Genomic DNA, 26,254 nt, shown 5'->3' on the forward strand with positions numbered 1-26,254 from the left:
TCCCATGGCCAGAAATTTCCCTTGATCTTTTCCCAACAGACCATATGTGGGACCAGTTGGATATCAACTCAGTCCATTCCAGCGCCAATATCCAGGATATCAAGGACCAGTTAACAACACCTGTGGTCTAGCTCGCCCGGAAAGAGAACGACGGCTTCAGGATGTCCTTCCCAACCTAATCAATGTATACATCCAGGCAAGATCTGGTGCAGTGTCATACTGTTAAGTGTGCTTACATTACTTTGTTCTCTGTACATCTGACGTGATTTTGTAATCTCACCCTTTGACCCGGTGAAGTTCAATTTTGTTTCCTCTTCTTCTTGGGGGCGTTCATCACGTTTTTGTCAAGTAATCTATTTTTTGCATCTTTCAGTGATAGTTGTAATGTTTTTCCTTTGTCTGTAACAGGTTATTTTTTTCTGTCAGCAATAATAGCCTCCATTTTCATTCAAACCGATTCAGTTCTTTTTACCTTTATAGGTATATGTGAGAACCATATTTTATGTCACTTCATTGTGTAATGTATCTATATATGTGCGATTTCGATAAATATACCGTTAATTAACTTCGAGAGCACCTTGCTGTTTGTTTCCCGCCTCAGCAATGTTGATCGTTTGCAGCAAATGTGGTATTGAAGTACGCATTACACAGAGTCGTTGTGTAGATGCGACTGTGGAAGATTGTCAGTATATTTTTAGTACACCCAAAATGGGGCTACATTCTCATTGGCTGTTTCATTTTTATGGCTCTTAAAACAGTGGGCTCTGATTGGAAGATAGGGGAGAAGCTGATGCATCACGTTAAGTGGTGCGGAAGGGATTTGGGGCGCAATTGTACGGTACACATCTTACGTCATTTTATGTAAACGTGGCGTCATTCTTATGCACCATTTAACGTGACGCTGATTGAAAAGACAGGAATGAATGTGTACGTAATTTTCAAAGAAATAATGTAAACAAAGTGGTTCAAATGACCACTATGGTACTTAACTTCTGAGGTCGTCAGTCCGCTAGAACTTAGAACTACTTAAACCTAACTAACCTAAGGACATCACACACATCCATGCCCGAGGCAGGATTCGAACCTGTGACCGTAGCGGTCGCGCGGTTCCAGGCTGTAACGCCTAGAACCGCTCGGCCACCCAGGCCGGCGGAAATAATGTAATTGGGCACTGTTTTAACGCATCATTTCAATATTACACTCAGTAATACAGAATATGTATATGTACGCAATTTCATGTAAATGTCTTGGTGTCATTTTTACACATCGTTCTAGTGCTACGACAGAGTATGTATACGTATGTAATTTTACGTAAACACCACGACAATAATGAATTCCTTTGATCATGGCGTCATTCTTAAGCATCATTTTAATGTTACGCCAGAGGTATGTAAGTGCCCACATCTTGCGTAAATATCACAAAAATAACGCTAATATTTTGACATAGGCGATATTTTAATAATACGCTCTGACTCGCATCAGAGGAAGGGTCACAAACCACAACTGGGCTAGTTCCATTATTTTGTATTTTTATTATTTCATCTTCTCCGTCATTTTGATTTTTGATTGGCTGGGAAAAGGTGGAGTGGAGGGGTGGGGTGGTGGGGTGGAGAGGAAGGGGGGTGTGAGGGAAAGGGTGAAAGGCTAGGTGATGTCACTGATAAATATGCTGACGTCACTGATAAGGGTGATGGTATCTAGACAAGTAGGACAAGACTCGTGATGTCACAGCCCCTGCATGAAGGCAACTGACGAGTCGCACCTGCATACCTACAAAACTAAGGTAACATGCTGCATCCCGTCCATCAAGAAATCCTCAGTCCAGTCACGAATTCGTTTGATACTCCATACAAACTTACTTTCGAAATTTCTTTTACCAAGTAAGAAATACTGTAGCTACCTGCCTGGAGCTACGGCTTCAGAATGTCGTGTGAGAAAAGTGCATGATGAGTTTCTCATGGTTAGTGTATTTGGAATCCTTGCTAGTGAGCATGGAGGAGGCGGTTCTGTTCGAGAACAGAGCTCAAAATATTTTGACGATATTGGATAGTAGTTGATCAGTTTCACTTCGTGTTCCATTTTGGGGAGATTCGTCTCAAAATGGGTTCGTTTTATCTTAGTAACCAACACGTATACTTCGTATGCGAAGAAAACAGATAACTCATCCACGTACCTCGGAGAGAGCGTTCTAAATTGAAGTAACAAGACTGTTTCAAGCAGACGTGTGCCACACAACGTCATTAACAGCGGTCAGCCAACACGCGTACAAGTCGAAACTGCCAGCCGCGGCTTCGTTAGCGCCTGATGGATTCCTTGCTCTCCAGGTCTGGCACAGCGCTCCGCGTAAGGCAGTAACAACCAGGAAAGCGACACAGAACGGGCATCGTTACCCACAGCAACGACGCCTTCTGCATCCGTACGGTCCCAGGAGTGACGAGATGTCCTGTCCAGCTACAAGTGACAGGGCCATGCACAGTCTACAGGTACATCAGACTGGTGATGGAAAAAATATGGTTTGGCGGCCCAGTATTTCCGTGTTCGTCTATTTTTGTTCTGTGGCGGCCTAAGGCATGTTCCTGCGCCTGAAGTTTCGTCGCTGCTGGAACCTTCATGAGGTGCTATTAGCACGCATTCAGTATTTGGGCTTGCTGAGCTCGTCAAAGAACGAAAACACAAGCAGCGTCTTTAGAGACTCTAAAGATTACATGTGACAACTGTAATGGAGGATCGCCGTATTCTGCACCTGGGACATCTGCACATTTCACCCAATAACATGTTACGTGCTCGCTACAGAATTCTGTGCCATTCCACAACACTGGCCGGAGACCAGTAGCTACCGGACTTGGAAATTATCGTCTCACGCGTAGGCAGCCGTTAACACAACAACACAAATGGCTTGTTGTGACCGTATAAAATTTTAATTTTTATTCTTGCTTTTGTGACCATAATAAGACTCCAGGCTCCACAGACAAACAGCCAGCCGACTTTAAGAAATAGTCCACCAGGACGTAGGGACAAGATAAGCGGCGGCTGCCAAGTATGGCTTGTTGATCAAATAACTTAGTGTTTGACTTCCTGCCAGAGGAAGCAGCATGAATCAAACTTGCGCAATGAAAGACGCAAACACCAGGGCGATAATACAGCAAGAGAGAGTGTTGTGTGGAACCATAGGCATTCTTGTGCAATCCGATCACTTAGAAATGAAAGGGTCGTGTGAAACAAATTAACTCGTGTGCACCCAAGTACATGAGAAACGAAATAAAAGGCCGGCCAGCGAAATAGCTAGAAGCAGAGATTCAGATGCAGATTCAGAGCCAGTGCCGGCAGTTTGGAGATTCTACAGTGAGACGCCACTGGGGCCGAGTAGGCCCATAGCAGCCGGTACATCTGATAAAGACTTCAACTATGAGAAGACGGTGATAGACTCTGGTGGACACTCAGGAACTGCAGGTTAAGTAGGATTTTTGAGTTTCATTGGAATAGTGTTGAACAGAGGACGTCAATCTGTGTCTCACTTACTTAGAGAAATTTCAGTGCTAACGAAGAACAAGTGATCGCTTTGTACTTGTTTCTTATATGTACCAGCAATTAGCTTTGAAGTAGCAAGTCCGAATAAACAGACTGAATCTTACTAAGGGGTTTAAGGTCCAACGCCTGACATAAGTATATGTGAGAATAAACTTGATAGAAACTAACCAATCTTTTCTGCCTGTTGCATTTCTGTAACCTATTTTCAGGAAACGTACTGGCTTCAAACGAAGGAGATTTTCTCCCTCTCATCTCCGATATAAAGGTTGACAGCAATTTAAAACTAAGCCATCGTCGTCAACGTCACAATTGCTCTACGCAGTTCGCACTTACTTCAGTCTGGTATAGTGAGGGTGTGTTGGGCCGCGACAGGCTGTGGGTAAAGTGCTACCCCGACAGAGAAGCACTGACTAGTGACGATAGCGTTCAGTTCTGTTCAGTGATTAAACCTGACTCTGCACTACCCTGGGTGACGATCGTCGTCGAGCACCTACATCTACACTCATGCTCATAAATTAAGGATAATGCTGATGCATGCTGAAACAACGCTCTGGTGGGCGGTTTGCGGGTTAAATCACCTCGAAGTATGACCATGCGGTGCGTTCGACCTGTGGTCGTCGCACGGTGGCGTTGCTAGCAATCCACATACGTAGAGGTGTGTTCCTGCATGTCAGAGTACAGTGCAGCGAGTAAGTGTGCAGACGCTTTCAGACGTGATAATGGTGACTGTGTGTTGAAAATGGCTCAAAGAACACATATTGATGACGTTATGAAGGGTAGAATACTAGGGCGACTGGATGATGGTCAGATACAGCAGGTCGTAGCACGGGCCCTCAGTGTGCCACAAAGTGTGATCTCAAGATTACGGCAACAATTCCAGCAGACAGAAAACGTGTCCAGGCGGTACAGTACGGGACATCCACAATGTAAAACACCACAAGAAGACCGATATCTCACCATCAGTGTCCGCGGACGGCCACGGAGTATTGCAGGTAGCCTTGCTGTGGACCTTACAGCAGCCACTGGAACAGTTGTCTTTAGACACACAGTCTACAGACGACTGAAGAGACACGGTTTATTCGCCCGGAGACCTGCAATGTGTATTCCACTGACCCCTGGTCACAGGGGAGCCCGTATAACCTGGTGTCAAGAACAGACTGCATGGTCATTGAACAGTGGTGCCAGGTTATGTCCACAGATGTGTCCAGGTATGGTCTGAACAGTGATTCTCTGTGGGTTTTCATCTGGCGTGAACCAGGAACCAGATTCCAACCCCTTAATGTCCTTGAAAGGGACCTGTATGGAGGTCGTGTGGTGATGGTGTGGGCTGGGATTATGATTGGTGCACGTACACCTCTGCATGTGTTTGACAGAGGTACTGTAACAGGTAAAGTTTATCGGGGCGTCATTTTGCACCAGTATGTCTGCCTTCTCGATGTTCAGTGGGTCCCACTTTCCTCCTGATGGACGATAACGCACGGCCCCACCGAGCTGCCATCGTGGAGGAGTACCTTGAAACAAAAGATGTCAGGCGATTGGAGCGGCCTGCCTGCCTGTTCTTCAGACCTAAACCCCAGCGAGCACGTCTGGGATGATCTCGGTCGACGTATCGCTTCACGTCTTCAAACCCCTACGACGCTTAAGGAGCTCGGACAGGCTCTGGTGCAAGACTTGGAGGCTATACCCCAGCAGCTGCTCGACCACCTGATCCAGAGTATGCCAACCCGTTGTGCGGCCTGTGTACGTGTGCATAGTAATCATATTCAATATTAATGTCGGGGTACATGTGCAGGAAGCAGTGGCGTTTTGTAGCACATGTGTTTCGGGACGGTTTTCTCAACTTGTCACCAATACCTTGGAGTTACAGATCAGTGTCGTGTGTGTTCCATATGTGCCTATGCTATTAGCGACAGTTTTGTGTAGTGTCACGTTGTGTGGCACCACATTCTGCAGTCATCCTTAATTTGTGAGCATGAGTATACTTGGGTACTCTGCAAATCACACTTAAAGAGCCTGGCAGAGGGTTCACCGAACCACATTTAAAACAAGTTTCTATTATTCCAATCTCGAACAAGACGCAAAAAAAGCAACACCTATATTTTTTCACGCGAGCTCTGATTCCCGTTATTTTATTATGATGATCGTTCCTCCCTGTGTAGGTCGGCGACAGCAAAGTACACTCCAGGAAATGGAAAAAAGAACACATTGACACCGGTGTGTCAGACCCACCATACTTGCTCCGGACACTGCGAGAGGGCTGTACAAGCAATGATCACACGCACGGCACAGCGGACACACCAGGAACCGCGGTGTTGGCCGTCGAATGGCGCTAGCTGCGCAGCATTTGTGCACCGCCGCCGTCAGTGTCAGCCAGTTTGCCGTGGCATACGGAGCTCCATCGCAGTCTTTAACACTGGTAGCATGCCGCGACAGCGTGGACGAGAACCGTATGTGCAGCTGACAGACTTTGAGCGAGGGCGCATAGTGGGCATGCGGGAGGCCCGGTGGACGTACCGCCGAATTGCTCAACACGTGGGGCGTGAGGTCTCCACAGTACATCGATGTTGTCGCCAGTGGTCGGCGGAAGGTGCACGTGCCTGTCGACCTGGGACCGGACCGCCGCGACACACGGATGCACGCCAAGACCGTAGGATCCTACGCAGTGCCGTAGCGGACCGCACCGCCACTTTCCAGCAAATTAGGGACACTGTTGCTCCTGGGGTATCGGCGAGGACCATTCGCAACCGTCTCCATGAAGCTGGGCTACGGTCCCGCACACCGTTAGGCCGTCTTCAGCTCACGCCCCAACATCGTGCAGCCCGCCTCCAGTGGTGTCGCGACAGGCGTGAATGGAGGGACGAATGGAGACGTGTCGTCTTTAGCGATGAGGGTCGCTTCTGCCTTGGTGCCAATGATGGTCGTATGCGTGTTTGGCGCCGTGCAGGTGAGCGCCACAATCAGGACTGCAAATGACCGAGGCACACAGGGCGTGGGGAGCGATCTCCTACACTGGCCGTACACCTCTGGTGATCGTCGAGGGGACACTGAATAGTGCAAGGTACATCCAAACCGTCATCGAACCCATCGTTCTACCATTCCTAGACCGGCAAGGGAACTTGCTGTTCCAACAGGACAATGCACGTCCGCATGTATCCCGTGCCACCCAACGTGCTCTAGAAGGTCTAAGTCAACTACCCTGGCCAGCAAGATCTCCGGATCTGTCCCCCATTGAACATGTTTGGGACTGGATGAAGCGTCGCCTCACGCGGTCTGCACGTCCAGCACGAACGCTGGTCCAACTGAGGCGCCAGGTGGAAATGTCATGGCAAGCCGTTCCACAGGACTACATCCAGCATCTCTACGATCGTCTCCATGGGAGAATAGCAGCCTGCATTGCTGCGAAAGGTGGATATACACTGTACTAGTGCCGACATTGTGCATGCTCTGTTGCCTGTGTCTATGTGCCTGTGGTTCTGTCAGTGTGATCATGTGATGTATCTGACCCCATGAATGTGTCAATAAAGTTTCCCCTTCCTGGGACAATGAATTCACGGTGTTCTTATTTCAATTTCCAGGAGTGTATTTTCGCATTCGCAGGAGAAAGTTTCGATTGGCATTTCGCGTGAAGATTGCGGAGCAACGAAAAATGTTCGTGCTTTAATTATGTCCACACCAAATCCTGTATCATGTCTGTGACAATCTCTCCTCTATTTCGCGATACTACAAAACGTGCTGCCCGTCTTAGAACTCTGTCTATGTACTCCGTTAATCATATTTAGTAAGTATCCCATGCCGCGCACCAGTACAAGAAACGTAGTGTAGTGTTCGCAGTTTCTTTAGCAGATCTGTTACATTTTCTAAGTGATCTGCCAATAAAACGAAGTCTCTGGCTAGCCTCCCCACAGGAGTTTCTATGTGTTCTTTCCAGTTTAAATTGTTCATGATTGTAACGCCAAGGTATTTAATTGAATTTAGAGCCTTTATATTTGACTTATTTACCGTGTAACCGATATTCCTTTTAGCTCGCATGTGAATACCCTCACAATTTTCATTATTTAGGGTCAATTGTGAATTTTCCCACAATACAGATATATTTCCTATATCGTTTTCCAATTTGTTTTGATATTCTGATAAGCTTACTCGACGATAAACGACAGCGTCATCTGAAAACAACCTAAGACGGCTGCTCAGATTGTCGCCTAAATCGTTTTGGAGAGGGGCTGTCACGCTACAGCTGGTGCCATGGTGTGGTGAGCCATCGGGTATGATGGTCACGGCTGTAAGTGACTGAAGGACAACGTTTTTCAAGAGGACAATAATTGTTTTATTTTATTTATTTGTTTATTTTTTTATTTCGCACGTGTATTTCCATAGGACCAAACTGACGAGCAAATCAGCATGGTCCGTGGAACGTGTCAGTACATGAAATTACAACATCAAAAACATCAACAACAAAAATAAAATGTGCACGAATCCCAAAGAACACGTCAAGCTATAAGTTTATGTAAACGCAGTCAATATTGTAACACAGGAATCAGCTTAGTTTTTCCAGGATCTCTGCGACAAAATAGGAGTGAGCCATGAGGAAGGTCTTCAGTTTGGATTTGAAAGTGCGTGGGTTACTGCTAAAATTTTTGATTTCTTGTTGTTGAAAATGGATGCAGCAGAGTACTGTACGGATTTCTGCACAGTAGTAGTAGCAGTAATAGTAGCACTACCTTTATTCATCCGTAGATCTCTCTTTACAAGAATATAGGAAATGTCAAAGTATTTGCAAATTTAGATCAATTTAAAATAAGCTAATTCGTATACACATATATTTACAGGCTTCTAGTTAGAGACAATCTTAAGATTTACTCCTGATATACAACACTTTTTTTACAAATAACATATTAAATAATGTAATGCCACATTGTTCACTCATATCTATCAGTCACTACACACACTATACACACATTGTTTCAAAACACACACACACACACACACACACACACACACACACACTGGTGATCTCTTGGCCATTTTATATACCGCAACTTCCCATTTGCTATCCTGAAAAACTGAGTCAGTATCCCTCCATAATGAGTGAGACGTTGAGCTCAGAAAGAGAAACAGGTGGTAGTATTGTACCATGCATAGCTTGGGGGTAAGTATTTCTAGAAAGGAAAAAAAGAAGGAAAAAACATAAAGTGAAGGTTTTATTTGGAATGTTGGATATTTTATAATCATTATTATTATTATTATTATTATTTAATTGTATAACATTTTTTATCAAACCCCTACTCTGTTTTAACTAACTAATCCTTCAATGTATAAAATGTATTGAATAACAGGTACTTTTTAGGTGCCTTTTTAAATAAGGGAATTTTTGCAATTTTTTTAATCTCTTTTGGAAATTTACTGCACAGTTTTATTCCTTGGTAGAAAATGCTGTTTTGAGTTTTATGTTCATTTTTTGTTGGTAAATGTAAGTTGTGTCAGGAGTGAGGACTCAAGGAAGTGCGATCCAAATGCAGTATTAACTGAGAGTAACCTATTTTATAATTGGGGCAACCGCAGCTGTTGAAAGGGATGATGTTAGGAATAACTCCGCTTACAGCTGTTTATTAACACACAACCGGCTTGCGATTTCAAGCTGCATCATCAGGTTGGCCCAAATGGCTCTGCGCACTATGGGACTTCACTTCTGAGGTCATCAGTCCCCTAGAACTTGGAACTACTTAAACCTAACTAACCGAAGGACATCACACACATCTACGCCCGAGGCAGGATTCGAATCTGCGACCGTAGCGGACTCACAGTTCGAGACTGTAGCGCCTAGAACCGCTCGGCCACTTCTAAAAAGCCGCTACTATTCGATCGAGTAGCTCCTCAGTTAGCATCACGAGGCTGAGTGCACCCCGAAAAATGGCAACAGCGCATGGCGGCCCGGATGGTCACCCATCCAAGTGCCGGCCACGTCCGACAGCGCTTAACTTCGGTGATCTGATGGGAACCAGTGTATCCACTGCGGCAAGGCCGTTGCCCGAGATCAGTATTGGTATAATAAGATCATTTCAAGAAAACTTGTGGCTGGTTGCAGTATTTTACGAAAACAGCAGCTCTGCTCCCAAACAAAATGGATAATATAGCAAACAGTACTGTCCAGTGCCGAAACGACGGTGCAGCCGCCTGTGCACGGAGCACGCTGCGGCGGCCTTCGGCGCCACCAGAGTCAGCCCGGCAGTGGCTCGGCACTTCTTTTTGCTCTCCCTGCCCCGCGCCGGACGCCGCCGCTTGTCACCGTGTGACGTCACAGAGGCCGGCACGCGCAACCCGAAAACATTCGCTTCTCGCCTCGGTGCACCGGTTGCGCTCTGTTGTTCCAGCGATAGCCGAAGCGGGTTCCGGTCAACACTGGAACAGGCTGTAGCGTGGTTCGTTTGTGACGCCCCTTCCGTCTCGCCGCGGCACGCACCTTCCGTGGCGACGCGTCACCAGAGCCGTGGCAACGGCCAGGGTCCACGCACTCAAGGTGCGCCCACACTCTCTTGTCTTCAACCTTACGCATACGCATAAACTTCCAACAGCACAACCACGCATGCGCATCTGTGCAGGCGTCTTTTCCTGGAAACTGGCTGTGGTGCCAATGCGATTCTGGAAATTTGCCTGTGCTACGCGTGTGGAGATCTTATGTGCCACTTCGCTACCGACTCATCAGATATTTTGTTGATACGTTTTCTGTGGCTTCTGCCCTTGTTTGGTTAAAGTCGTAGCGCTGCGACTACCTTCTCCATCCCGGAACGCGTGCTGTGTTTGCTGTTTAAGGGGGTTCGCTCCGAAAGAACTGAAAGTTACCTTATTGGAAACAATTCCGTTTGATTACAGACGTTAATCGCAACTGTTTGTAAAATGTGTGGAATTTTCGTGGTCTGTGTTACAGAGCTAGTGGAGGTGCAGTGCCTGTTTAGACTGGTCATATTTCGAGTGACTTACAGTGAACCATGTGTTAGATTAGATTCGATTAGATTAGTTTTTCGTTCCATAGATCCGTATTGAGGAGATCCTCGTGCATGTGGAACATGTCAACTTTTTTTTTTTAAACTGAAATAACAATACTAATAGTATGAATATACACAATACATCATCTGTTTCTATTAAAAAATTTCTCAATGGAGTAGAAGGAGTTAGCCACTAGTAAGTCTTTCAGGCTCCTTTTAAACTGATCTTTATTTGTAACTAAATTTTTTATGTTTGCTGGCAAATTATTGAAGATAAGTGTTCCTGAGTAGGGACCCCTTTTTGAACTAAAGTAAGTGCTTTTAAGTCCTTGTGCAGATCAATTTTGTTCCTGGTATTGTATGTATGAACTGAACTGTTTGTTGGAAAAAGAGATATATTATTTAGGACAAATTTCATTAAGGAGTAAATATACTGAGAGGCAGTAGTTAGTATACCCAGTTCTTTGAAGAGGTTTCTACAAGACGTCCGTGACTTTACTCCACAAATAATACGTATTACACGCTTTTGTACTCTGAAAACTTTTGTTTGACTTGAAGAGTTACCCCAAAATATTATACAATATGACATTATGGAATGAAATAGGCAAAGTATGCAAACTTTTTCACTTTTATGTCGCCTATGTCTGCTAACACTCTAATTACAAATACAGATTTGTTAAGGCGTTTCAGCAGTTCTGTGGTGTGCTCCTCCCAACTGAATTTATTATCAAGTTGTAATCCCAGGAATTTAAGACTGTCCACCTCTTCTATCTGCTCTTCTTCATACTTTATGCACATGCTGGGTGGAAATCTCTTACAGGTTCTGAATTGCATGTAGTGAGTCTTTTCAAAGTTTAATGTCAATGAGTTGGCTTTAAACCATTTATTAATATCCATGAAAATATCATTATCAGATCTTTCTAGAACTACACTCTACATACTATTTATTGCAATACTTGGGTCATCTGCAAACAAAACGAACTCTGCTTCTGGCAGTGTAACTGATGAGAGATCATTAATGTACACAAGAAAAAGCAATGTCCCTCAGATGGATTTTTGTGGGACACTACATGTAATTTCTTCCCATTCTGATGATGACTGATTACTTAATTCATTAGTCCCTTGCACTGACACCCTTTGTTTCCTGTCAGCGAGGGATGACTTGAACCATTTTGCAGCACTGCCCGTGACACCATAGAATTCTAATTTATTTAAAATGATGTTGTGGTTTACACAATCGAATGCCTTTGACAAATCACAGAAAATACCAGCTGCTTGTAACTTGTTATTTAATGAATTAAGTACATTTTCACTGTAGGTGTAAATGGCCTTTTCGATATCAGAACCCTTCAGAAATCCAAACTGCGTTCTTGATAATATGCCATTTGTGGTCAGATGGTTGAGAAGCTGCCTGTACATTACTTTTTCTAAAATGTTTGAGAATGCTGGCAAAAGTGAAATCGGTCTGTAGTTTGATGGCATCTCTTTATCCCCTTTCTTGAATAGAGGCTTGCTCTTCCTTTTCAATGCATTGAAATCTGACTTAATCAGAGTGACTTTTCACTGCAATCATATTACTTAGGCATTGGAAGACATTTTGGAGGGGTTAACCTAATTTAAACACAGCGCCTTTTCACTGTAATCTTTTTACTAAAGTATTTGCTAATAACAAGTCCGCAACAGTTCGTGTTGGCACGTCTTGGGTTAGAAGCCCTCTTATCTGGGCTGTGGTAGCCGTACGATATGCCACTGCTGTCCTCACAAAACGACGAACATGGCGGAAGTTTGTTCTGCGTGGACGGCCAGAACCCCGTCTACAGGTGTGAGATTATTCTCGTGACAACTGATAACAACACCGTAGCACAGCTTGTAACCTCCCCCTCACTTATCGACCTTAATGACAGTGAAAAATTAAACCGCGTGCACCTAATGGAAATTTGGGAAAAGCAATGGTCACCGAAGTTAATTTGTCGGTAAAGAGGGAGGAAAGCGTTACATCTAAATGAAAGGAGAAATGCAAATGAAAATGGTGGAAATTAATTTTGAGAAAAAGGTAAAATTAATGAAGAAAGTAAATGTGCGGTCGTTACGTTAACAATTAATTGGCGTTAATTAGATATTTGAGAAAACTTACAGTCGCCAGTCCTATGGACAAATACTATAATAACTGAAAATGAAAGATTAATGCACATATAATTAGCACTAAAAACGCGGCAACTGAAGGTTGACACGTGTTGTGTGAAAACTGAATGTTTGTCAGAAGCAATAAATTTCGCTACACTCTGACTTAATTTTGCAAAAGAATTAATAAAACCGGAAAACTGAAAGTTAATTTAGTGAACTTTGTTTCCGAAGCACTACGAAATTCAATAAAATAAGGTTAACCTTGGGCTACCTAAACAATAATTTCAAAAGCTACTTGAATCTACGCAATTTAGAAATAAGAGATTTAACTTTGAACTTGAATTAAGTGATTCTGAACAACTAACAATAGTAAAATTTAGTATGTACCTAGCTGAGCTGCAGTCACAGGTAAGCTAAAATATGGTAACAAAACTCGCACTCTTAATTTCTGCTTGTGTAATCTAAGTATTGTAGCCAGCTATGAATACTTTAACTGTACTTTGAAATTAAAGCAGTGAAATGGAATGATATTATTTTAATACTGGCGTATGAATTTCAACGACACTCGGGCTCATTCCAGAAAAGGAAGGGACCGTGCTTGGTAATGCAATTGGGACATTGAGCAACAAAGGTTCATGCTAAGTTGCTGTATTTTTGTGATGCAACAGTTTGAAAAGCTGAGGGCTGCCGTACAGTTCTAAAACTTTACGTGCTTTTAGTCTTCCCTGTTGGTTGGTTGAAGGTTTGAAGTCGTCAATCGGGGAGGTGGCGACAGTCACTCATTGTCGGCCGTCGCTGTTGCAGAAACTGGATGTTGGCGCGCCTTCCTCTCGACACGGTCACCAGGCGAAACGGGCTCTTGATGTGCGCCAGCTAATGCTTCCCGTCCGCGACGCCGTGTCAGAAACTATCATAGCAAATCGAGCGCAATCACATGCCTCCAATACCCTGTAAGTAGGCTGTTCAGGTTTTTTTATTGGTAACGCCACATAGCGCTCTGTATGAAAAATCACTGGCTGTGCTGTGTGCAGTCAGTGGCTGGTTGCCATTGTTGTAATACTCGCCATTGTAGTGTTGGGCAGCTGGATGTTAACAGCGCCTAGCGTTGCGCAGTTGGAGGTGAGCCGCCAGCAGTGGTGGATGTGGGGAGAGAGATGGCGGAGTTTTGAAATTTGTAAGACTGGATGTCATGAACTGCTATATATATATTATGACTATTAACGTAAATACATTGTTTGTTCTCTATCAAAATCTTTCATTTGCTAACAATGCTTATCAGTAGTTAGTGCCTTCAGTAGTCTGAATCTGTTATTTAGTTGGCAGCAGTGGCGCTCGCTGTATTGCAGTAGTTGGAGTAACGAAGATTTTTGGTGAGGTAAGTGATTTGTGAAAGGTATAGGTTAATGTTAGTCAGGGCCGTTCTTTCGTAGGGATTTTTGAAAGTCAGATTGCGTTGCCCTAAAAATATTGTGTGTCAGTTTAAGCACAGTCATGTATAATTTTTCTAAGTGGACGTTTCATCGAGCGCAAATTACATGCCGCCAATACCCGAAAGCGCGGCAACTCGCGGGAGCGTCACACAACACACCTGCTCCACCGCCCTACACCCGCCAGACTCTGCTCTGCCCGCGCTCCACGCGGCAGAGTTAACGCTACCAAAGATCCTAAAAACTTTGGTCCTCCACACGACCTATCGATGTAATCGTTCGATAGCATAGTTTTCCCTAGGCCAGACCCAGCGTAAAAATATAAATATAAATAATATTTACAAAACAAACCAATTATACATCGACATATATATAAGGCACAGAAATGTCATACCTTGAGGTAACAAAATAAAGAAAAAAAATTTATAGTACAACAGATGGAAATAGGAGGGTGTGCATTTCCGGCGTAACAAACTGACGCAGCATGTCGAACATGTGTGGAAATTCTTCGAAAGGACCATCCCGTCACTCGGAAGGCAACAATTTGACCCTTTTCCAAAGTTGCACAGTTGGCTGTAAGATGCATGAGACACATGTTTGTGGCATAGTTGCCTGATTACGTCTCACGTTTGCGCTATACTGATCCTTCTGGCTGTGAGCATACCCTATTAGAGGGTAGAAACATATGGCGCTTTGGTAGCTCTGTTGCTGTTGCTGAACGATGTCGAAAGCACTGTCAGTACCCTACTATCCCCTAGATGGCAAATGCTGACGCTGGATCAAAATCGATGTCGTCTTCCCAGGATTACTAATTTCTTTCCGGCGGTGTACATAAATAGGAATATGGTTCAAATGGCTCTGCGCAATATGGGACTTAACTTCTGAGGTCATCAGTCCCCTAGAACTTAGAACTACTTAAACCTAACTAACCTAAGGACATCACACACATCCATGCCCGAGGCAGGATTCGAACCTGCGACCGTAGCGGTCGCGCGGTTTCAGACTGTAGCGCCTAGAACCGCAAGGTCAACGCGGCAGGCAATATATGACATATATCTGTCTGAATGTTCATTAGAGTATTGTGCAACAAAGTCATGTAAACCGATCAACAGCTTGGTGGCCAGCGGAAGTGTTTAAGCTCACAAGAGTGTTCCTGGAGCCACTCTGTAGCAGTTCTGGACGTGTGGGGTGCCGCATTGTCGTGCTGGAACTGCCCAAGTCCGTCGGAGTGCACAGTGGACATGAATGGATACAGGTGATCAGACAGGATGGTTACGAATGTGTCACCTGTCAGAGTCGTGTGTAGACCTATAAGGAGCCCCATTTCACTCCAAGTGCACGCAGCCCACACCATTACAGAGCCTCCACCAGCTTGAATAGTCCCCTGCTGACACGCAGGGTCCATGGATTCATGAGGTTGTCTCCATATCAGTACACGTCCATTCGCTCCATACAATTTGAAACGAGACTCGTATGACCAGGTAACATGTTTCCAGTCACTTACAGTCCAACGTCTCTGTTGACAGGCCCGAGTGAGGCTAAAATCTTTGTGTCGTGCATCATCAAGGGTACACGAGTGGGCCTTCGGCTCCGAAAGCCCATCTCGCACGCTGACACTTGTGGATGATCCAGCACTGTAATCTGCAGCAGTTTGTGGAAGGGCTGCACTTCTGTCACGTTGAACGATTCTCTTCAGTCGTCGTTGGTCCCGTCCTTGCAGGATCGTTCACCGACCGCTGCGATGTCGGAGATTTGATGTTTTACCGGATTCCTGATATTCACGGTACAGTCATGAAACGGTGGTCCGAGAAAATCCCCACTTCATCGCCACCTCTTAGATGCTGTGTCCCATCGCTCGTGAGTCGACTACAACAGCAACTTCAAAGTCATTTTTATCTTGATAACCTGCCATTGTAGCAGCAGTAAGCGATCTAACAACTGCACCAAACAGTTGTCTTATATAAGCGTTGCCGCCGAAGTGTCGTATTCTGCCTGTTTACATATCTGTGTATTTGAATACGTATCCCTATACCATTTTGTTTGGCGATTCAGTGTATTTCTCCTCGTATATATACACTCCTGGAAATTGAAATAAGAACACCGTGAATTCATTGTCCCAGGAAGGGGAAACTTTATTGACACATTCCTGGGGTTAGATACATCACATGATCACACTGACAGAACCACAGGCACATAGACACAGGCAACAGAGTATGCACAATGTCGGCACTAGTACAGTGTATATCCACCTTTCGCAGCAATGCAGGCTGCTGTTCTCCCATGGAGACGATCGTAGAGATGCTGGATGTAGTCCTGTGGAACGGCTTGCCATGCCATTTCCACCTGGCGTCTCCCAAACATGCTCAATGGGGGACAGATCCGGAGATCTTGCTGGCCAGGGTAGTTTACTTACACCTTCTAGAGCACGTTGGGTGGCACGGGATACATGCGAACGTGCATTGTCCTGTTGGAACAGCAAGTTCCCTTGCCGGTCAAGGAATGGTAGAACGATGGGTTCGATGACGGTTTGGATGTACCTTGCACTATTCAGTGTCCCCTCGACGATCACCAGAGGTGTACGGCCAGTGTAGGAGATCGCTCCCCACACCATGATGCCGGGTGTTGGCCCTGTGTGCCTCGGTCGTATGCAGTCCTGATTGTGGCGCTCACCTGCACGGCGCCAAACACGCATACGACCATCATTGGCACCAAGGCAGAAGCTACTCTCATCGCTGAAGACGACACGTCTCCATTCGTCCCTCCATTCACGCCTGTCGCGACACCACTGGAGGAGGGCTGCACGATGTTGGGGCGTGAGCGGAAGACGGCCTAACGGTGTGCGGGACCGTAGCCCAGCTTCATGGAGACGGTTGCGAATGGTCCTCGCCGATACCCCAGGAGCAACAGTGTCCCTAATTTGCTGGGAAGTGGCGGTGCGGTCCCCTACGGCACTGCGTAGGATCCTACAGTCTTGGCGTGCATCCGTGTGTCGCTCCGGTGCGGTCCCAGGTCGACGGGCACGTGTACCTTCCGCTGACCTCTGGCGACAACATCGATGTACTGTGGAGACCTCACGCCCCACGTGTTGAGCAATTCGGCGGTACGTCCACCCGGCCTCCCGCATGCCCACTATACGCCCTCGCTCAAAGTCCGTCAACTGCACATACGGTTCACGTCCACGCTGTCGCGGCATGCTACCAGTGTTAAAGACTGCGATGGAGCTCCGTATGCCACGGCAAACTGGCTGACACTGACGGCGGCGGTGCACAAATGCTGCGCAGCTAGCGCCATTCAACGGCCAACACCGCGGTTCCTGGTGTGTCCGCTGTGCCGTGCGTGTGATCATTGCTTGTACAGCCCTCTCGAAGTGTCCGGAGCAAGTATGGTGGGTCTGACACACCGGTGTAAACGTGTTCTTTTTTCCATTTCCAGGAGTGTATTTTAAACAAAATGTGTATACAGAACCATGTGATATTCGTTGTCGCCGCCGCAGTCGATTTTAATAGAAAGCAGTAAAGTTCTATTCATGGCTTATTGAATTATGATTAGAATACTATTATTGGAATCTGAATCGTCCTTAGCTTTGTAATCCTACCCGTTCACAGACCGGATCCTCAGAGAGCCAGAAGCTGAAGAGGTCTGTTTCATACTCCACATACCGATGATCCCAACCGACTTCAAGGAGCGACAATCAAGGTTTCCTTTGCAACACCAATAAACAAGGGTGTAAGCCGCAGAGAGATACTATCAACTCCGCCAAGAAATACAAAGAACCCTAAGACAAGAGAAAAGGGAATACTATAACAGTATGATGGGTGATTTCCAACATCATAGGACAAGGCAAATGTGTAAAAACATAAAAAAATCCTTTGGTAAATTCAATAAAACGGAACAGTTTATAAAGGATCAGTATGGGAAAGTATTGACCAACAAAAGTGACGTACAAAACTGATGGAAGACATACTTTTCACATCTTTTCAACTGCAATGATCCACACTCTTACTTTAAACTGGAAGAACCTGATACAATTGAAACAGCTGATACAGTTACTATCCCATCAATAAAGGAAATACAGCAAGCAATAAAGAAATTAAAGAATAACAAGGCTTGTGGCGAGGACAAGATATACGTTGAGTTATTAAAAAATGGAGGCCCACAATTCGAATTAGTTAATAAAGGCGTTAATACAAACAATTTGGGAGACAGAAACCATTCCTGCAGATTGGAAAACTGCAATTGTGTGCCCCATATTTAAAAAGAATGATCCACTTGTTTGTGATAGCTACAGAGAAATTGCCTTACTGGATGTCACCTATAAAATCTTATCGAGATGCCTATTAAACAGGCCGATACCAATAACAGAAGAACTGATTGGAGACAACCAATGCGGTTTCCGCAGAAACAGATCCACTGTAGATCACTTATTCACCCTAAGACAAGTAACTAAGAAGTCGTGGGAATTCAATGTAGATGTCTACATGCTATTCGTAAATTTTAAAAAGGCCTATGATAGCATACACCGACAGACGCTCCTAAATATAACGAAGGAATTTAAAATATCATCAAAATTAATCAGATTAATTAAAATGTATATAGATGAAACTTAATGTTGCATAAAGGCACCGGTAGGAGAAAATAAAGATTTTAAGGTGTATACTGGACTGAGAATATCAATAGAGAATTTTCTAAAACCAGTCCACAAGGGATCCAGCTACAGGATGTGAACATTACAAGACTTGCCAATGCAGATGATGTAGCACTAATAAGTAGTTCCAAAAGATAATTAATCAGAATGATGCAAAATTACAACAAAATTGCACCTCTGACTGTAGATGGATTCAATTTCAAGACTGTGTAAGAGGTCCATAATTAAAGAATTTGTTGCTAGCGCACTCGAGCTGATGTAATTACGATGTATTGCTCACGCGCTACCTGCGATATGTAAGCTAGAAGAGAATCTGAGACCAAAAAGTAGTATTGACTGCAGTAGGAACTGTGTAGCAGTAGGAGTTAGTTGTTGGTAGCGAGCAGTCGTGTCTGGTGTATCGTGTTGGCTGGGCCGGTCGTGTGCAGCGATGGCAGAGCCTGAGCGTTATAGGATAAGGTAAAAGCAGCCTCGCGCATATGTAATATTGTTAATCAAGTCCCATGTAAATGTTTAAAAAAAAGATCTGTTAATAATAATCTTTCTCATAAAAAGTAACTTTTGACATTAATCTCAGTTCAAACAATTCAATAATTTCTCCAATCCTTGGCCATCCCGATTATTGAAAAGAAAAATCAGTTCTTCCCTTTTATATAAGACAAATCTATCGGCCAGCATTGCGCTTAACTGCGCCAGGAAAAATATCTTATAGGAGCAGATATATACGCGTTATCCGGCGACCTAATTAAGGTAAGATTTTTCAGCTTATTCAGAATGATGTATCAGGGCCATGACGCAGCATTGCTGACGTCCAAAATTTACCAGGTTAACTTGACTGTCAATTATTGAAAGGTTATAGGTTTGTCACATTGTATTATATTTTCACTGTTGGGTAATTACGCTAAATGAGAGTGTTATTCATATTATTTTATTTTTGTGGGGAGGTTACACTTGGTGACAACCGGCCAGGATCGTATTTTTGTAAATTTCTGAGAAGTGGTCAGCTATATATCTACTCTTATTTACTTAATATTAAAAGTAGTTAGCATCTGGCGAAACGCATTTACTAATTTGTCACTTTTTCTTTCACAGATCATTGGCAATTTATTGCTCTTTGTTGTTACTGTATTTGTTCCATTTTTGCTTTGTCTTTGTTTGATTTTGTGCTTAACTTTGAGTTGTGAAAATGAAGCGCAAAACTGCTAACAGTGCATCGCGATGTGCAAGGAGTGAAAAAGCTGACTCGAATAATTTGACTGATAACACAAGCGACACTCAGTGTAATAGTGATAATCCTCTAATTACAGATAATCAGTAATGATTTTGATGCTAATGATGAGCAAACAAATTCAATTATGTCCTCTGTTAATTTAACGACAATTGATGACGCGTCACGTTCCGTTACAATGAACGCTGTCCAGTTTGAAACACCTGATTTGCAAAATTTACGTAGCGAACAGATAATTGTTTCTGACGAAGGTGACCAATATACACAAAGCACATCAGATTTATTTGATTCCGCTGTAGTGACCAACACAGCACATCCGATTAGCAAACCTTTTTGTGAATCAGACAATGACCAAATGGTTATACAAAACGTGACACATGCAGATACACCATCACACAGCACAGAGAATACAGCAGCTAATTTTGGCATGGATCGAGTTATGGCATTATTGCTACAACTTAATGAAAATCTCAAACAACAAATTAATGAATCGAACAAACAACTTAATGCAAAACTAGACAACAATTCCAAACAGTCGAATGAAAAACACGACAGGTCGATCAAAGAAATTACTGAGAACTTTAAACATATTAATGAACAGATTGCAGCCGTTGCCGTACAATGTTATGATACTAAAGAACAATTACGTGAGGAAATTAAGGCTTGTGCTAGGAATAGTAGTGAAGAAATTAGATCCGTTGCACAAGAATTAAGTAATACACATGCAGCCACAAATAAATTACTTAGAGATGAAATTAGTGCAGTTGCTAAATAATGTTCTGCAAACGCAACACAGTTACGCGAAGAGTTTAAATTAATGTCAGCAGAACTTTCACGCACACTGAATGTGACAGTAGACACGAAATTCGAACAACAGAACAGCCTAATTGACGAACGTTTTAATCACCACCTACAAAACAGTGAACGCGTTACCTTAAATTCATACAGGAACAGAACACAGTAAAGAAACAAGTCATGGAAACAATTACTGCTCAGAGACAGGAAGATAAGCGTAAATTATTTACGAAAGCAAAAACATACGTAGACAATAACATTGCTACAGTATCAGACGAAATCAATACTATTAAACAGTTGAACACCGAATTGCATGATGAAATCTCCGATCTTAAACCAAAAACAGACACACACACAGTAGACTTTCAGACAATGACCAACAGACTTGAACAATTAGAATTAATACAGGATCCCGATGCCATTAAAGCAGACGTTAAGAAATTGAACAAAACTACCCGTAAAATCCAAAAACAAATTAATGCTTGTGACACTAAAAATGATGATCAGGTTAAAACATTGACTGAAAAATTTGATGAATTGGCCAGTCGTATTGACGTTATCGAAAATAACAATGACACCAAATCAGACGATACGTCACCAGTGTCGTTTAATCAAACACCCGAATTCCAAAATTAACAGCAGACGATTAGTGAGATAGGTTCGTCCAATAATACATTACGTAGAAAATTGTCATCTTTACAGCACGAATTGACGGAGATGAAAAATATTTCAGCCTTTAACACATCACAGCATACGCCACTTTCCGAACATTTCTCACACTCACACAGCCAGTACAATTTATGTAATTTACAGAGAGTACGTGACTTAGATTCCGAACAATCACAGACAAACAGATTATCATACAGTCCTGAACCTGTTCAGACATTCAGAGACAAAAATTTTGATTATAAGCACTTTCTGTCCGTTAGGAAATTTAAGGTATTTAAAAATGACAGAACACAGATTCACCCTTTGGATTGGATAAAACAATTTAGCTTTGCTTTTCCACCAACTTGGCCCGTGACGCACAAACTTGAATTTATTTGCAGTTTTTTGGAAGGCGAACCGGCAACTCGTATGAGACCGATCGCGAGACAGTGCTACTCGGTAGAAGAATTTCAGAATGCCTTTCTGTCAGCATATTGGTCGAAGACGACACAGCGCGGAATCAAGGATCAATTAATTAGCTTACCAAATTATGAGAACTCAAATTTTCCCACTGTTACGCAGTTTTTTGAGCACATGGTGCAACAAAACCAATACTTAAGTGAGCCATACAGTGAATCAGCACTTACCCAATTATGTATTTCTAAATCACCACGATCGTTAAGAGTATCACTTTTAACAGGTCAGCAGAAAGAAAATATTTCGGCATTCAGAGATATGTTACAGCTTTTGGAAGTTCATAAATCAGCTTATTCCTTCATTAACAAAAATTTTTCACATCATAACTAAGGCAAACAAGCATACGGAAATTACGATCAGCCACGCTATTTTAATAGCAAAGGTGATAGACGGTCCAGGAATGACAACCACCAGAACTTTGAGAACAGACAAAATTTTAATTATCAGTATCCTCATAGTTATCAGCAACAGCAAAGACATTTTGGCAACAATAGAGGCTTTTCCCCAGAACATCAACAAAACCAGTCGGTTAGCATACCTAACCAACAATGTAGTCTGCAAGGTCAACCAAGCTTTAATGTTTCGAACACATTGACACCGGTGTTTCAGACCCACCATACTTGCTCCGGACACTGCGAGAGGGCTGTGCAAGCAATGATCACACGCACGGCACAGCGGACACACCAGGAACCGCGGTGTTGGCCGTCGAATGGCGCTAGCTGCGCAGCATTTGTGCACCGCCGCCGTCAGTGTCAGCCAGTTTGCCGTGGCATACGGAGCTCCATCGCAGTCTTTAACACTGGTAGCATGCCGCAACAGCGTGGACGTGAACCGTATGTGCAGTTGACGGACTTTGAGCGAGGGCGTATAGTGGGCATGCGGGAGGCCGGGTGGACGTACCGCCGAATTGCTCAACACATGCCCGTCGACCTGGGACCGGACCGCAGCGACGCACGGATGCACGCCAAGACCGTAGGATCCTACGCAGTGCCGTAGGGGACCGCACCGCCACTTCCCAGCAAATTAAGGACGCTGTTGCTCCTGGGGTATCGGCGAGGACCATTCGCAACCGTCTCCATGAAGCTGGGCTACGGTCCCGCACACCGTTAGGCCGTCTTCCGCTCACGCCTCAACATCGTGCAGCCCGCCTCCAGTGGTGTCGCGACAGGCGTGAATGGAGGGACGAATGGAGACGTGTCGTCTTCAGCGATGAGAGTCGCTTCTGCCTTGGTGCCAATGATGGTCGTATGCGTGTTTGGCGCCGTGCAGGTGAGCGCCACAATCAGGACTGCATACGACCGAGGCACACAGGGCCAACACCCGGCATCATGGTGTGGGGAGCGATCTCCTACACTGGCCGTACACCTCTGGTGATCGTCGAGGGGACACTGAATAGTGCAAGGTACATCCAAACCGTCATCGAAGCCATCGTTCTACCATTCCTACACCGGCAAGGGAACTTGCTGTTCCAACAGGACAATGCACGTCCGCATGTATCCCGTGCCACCCAACGTGCTCTAGAAGGTGTATGTCAACTACCCTGGCCAGCAAGATCTCCGGATCTGTCCCCCATTGAGCATGTTTGGGACTGGATGAAGCGTCGTCTCACGTGGTCTGCACGCCCAGCACGAACGCTGGTCCAACTGAGGCGCCAGGTGGAAATGGCATGGCAAGCCGTTCCACAGGACTACATCCAGCATCTCTACGATCGTCTCCATGGGAGAACAGCAGCCTGCATTGCTGCGAAAGGTGGATATACACTGTACTAGTGCCGACATTGTGCATGCTCTGTTGCCTGTGTCTATGTGCCTGTGGTTCTGTCAGTGTGATCATGTATCTGACCCCAGGAATGTGTCAATAAAGTTTCCCCTTCCTGGGACAATGAATTCACGGTGTTCTTATTTCAATTTCCAGGAGTGTAGTAACACACAGCAACAAGGAAATCACTTCGTACAGAGAACACACCATTTCAATTCCTACTGCAACGCGCCGTATAGCAACGATTATTATGACAGACGTAAAAGTAATGAGCACAGTTTTCAGCATAACAGTCGGTTTTACCAGCAGCAGAATCATCCGCGACAACAGACTATCATGAATGAAACAGACAGTAGATATCATCCCCAACGTAATACGTCAGGGACAAATAACAGAACAGTACAAATAGTGGAAATGCCACAGCATCCTCCCGCAGATAACAGCACGTCAGATAGAATTTGACTAGATACAGCACAGATTGAACCTTCCAGCGATGTAAGCAATACTTTTGATACACAGACTCTTGTTCACGATAATGTTATTTCTTTTGACGACATCCGAGACACTCTTTTGCATGAAAAACCAGTTATTCAAAAAACCATTTCCCACCCTGTCATTGAAGTAAAGATTGGATCATCCACATTTTCAGCAGTAGTCGACTCTGGATCACCTATGTCAGTTATAAATGAAGAAACTTTCAACGCTTGTAACAAAGAGAATACTTATCCTACATTACCGTTAGGCAAAACTAAAGTAAAAGGAGCAGTATCTGGTAAAGGAGTGGATGTAAAATTACAGACACACTTATCATTTTGTATTGTAGGTCTTACGTTCCACTCAAAGTTTTGGATTGTTCCCTTATTGAGAACAGACGTTATTTTATAATGTTACTTAAAAACCGTCTTGATTGCAAATATTTTTATTCATATGACCGGTTTCGGTTCATTCAGAACCATCTTCATATCTGTAAAAATAATGATACTGATATTTCAGTTACAGGAGTAACCCGTCCAAATCCAGCAGTTTTCACATGCTTTTTGTTTTTATGTGACGTAGCATGTGAAAACTGCTGGATTTGGACGGGTTACTCCTGTAACTGAAATATCAGTATCATTATTTTTACAGATCTGAAGATGGTTCTGAATGAACCGAAACCGGTCATATGAATAAAAATATTTGCAATCAAGACGGTTTTTAAGTAACATTATAATTTCACTGATTGCTGTTGTCCCAAAAGACATTATGTCTGTTTTTGCAAAGACGTTATTTTAGGTACGAATTTTTTGGTACAACACAACGCTATTATTGACTTTCAAAATTCCTATTTAATGTTAAAGTATGAAAATGTAAAACTGGCATTAGATTTACAGCACTCTTTATCTGCAGAAGAACAAACAATTAATCGGACAGAGGTCATTTCTGCATCACGTAACATAGACTGTCATTCCACATTGTTCACAGATACGTATTTTCACAACTACAATACAGCAAACGAAGCCGACTATGACGTTATACAAATGATTTCGGATAAGGCTAAACAAAGCAGTGCAAATACAGACGACGAACGTACGCAACTACGCAAAATTCTTTTACAGCAAGCTCCAGTTTTTGACAACATCCCTGGTACTATATCCGGTTTTATGTATGAATTTCAAGTTAAACAGCACGACACGTTTAAAGCCAAACATTATCCCATTCCGTATATTCACAGAGAACAAGTTAAGAGAGAATTGCAAGCTATGCTTGACCAAGGTATTCTTGAACCAGCAGTTAGTCCGTACATAAACCCGCTCCATATTGTTAAGAAAAAGGATGGCTCACTTCGCCTCGTACTTGATTCGCGTCACGTCAATGACATTATTATTAATGAAACAGATCGCCCACAAACACTAGAAGAACTTCTACAGAAATTTCATGGCACTGCTATTTATTCCACATTAGATTTGAGATCGGGATTTTGGCAAATTCACCTCCATCCGAACTGCAGAAAGTACACACAGCTTTAGGCGTACACATTTTTCAGGAAAATGAAGAAGACGGTAATACGCTAATTAAAAACATCGCTTTTACGAGTCGCGTTCTGTCACCTGCTGAACGCAATTATTCTGTTACAGAACTTGAAACATTATGTGTTGTATGGGCATTTACCCGATTTAGGCATTTTCTTTATGCAAGACATACTACCGTTTACACAGACCATAGAGCTATCCAGTTTTTACTTTCCGCTAAATTTACACATGACAGATTAAGCAGATGGAAACTGTATTTACAGGAATTTAATTTTACAATTGTTCACATTCCCGGTACACAAAATGTTGTAGCAGACGCACTATCCCGTTCTCTCTGCAACAATCAGCAAGACATCGCAACCAACTTCTGCCAAGCAAATTCTAGTGTCATGTATATTCAACAGGTCGCATTTGAAAATTTCATTTCATCGTCATTACGAGACATAGCACAAGAGCAGAGTAAAGACAACGTATGGAAAGAAATTAAACACCTTTGGCAAGATAAGAATAACGTTACAATTAGAAACCATTACACGGTACGCAATAACATTCTGTTTCGCCGCTCTCACCCTGACGGCAACAACTGGTTATTATGCATTCCTGACGAACTTGTTAACAAATTAATTTGGTATACT

At 43.7% G+C, this 26,254-nt stretch overlaps 1 protein-coding gene and 1 pseudogene across 1 annotated transcript in view; both read right to left on the reverse strand.

The window, feature by feature from the left end:
* LOC126292260 (uncharacterized) overlaps positions 1 to 26,254 on the reverse strand; it is a 949,965-nt gene that overhangs the window by 633,090 nt on the left and 290,621 nt on the right. The gene's annotated exons all lie outside the window — the stretch shown is intronic.
* Positions 9,437 to 9,554, reverse strand: LOC126292326 (5S ribosomal RNA; annotated as a pseudogene).

The sequence above is a fragment of the Schistocerca gregaria genome, chromosome 9 (assembly GCF_023897955.1).
Source record: "Schistocerca gregaria isolate iqSchGreg1 chromosome 9, iqSchGreg1.2, whole genome shotgun sequence".
Taxonomy (NCBI): Eukaryota; Metazoa; Arthropoda; class Insecta; order Orthoptera; family Acrididae; genus Schistocerca; species Schistocerca gregaria.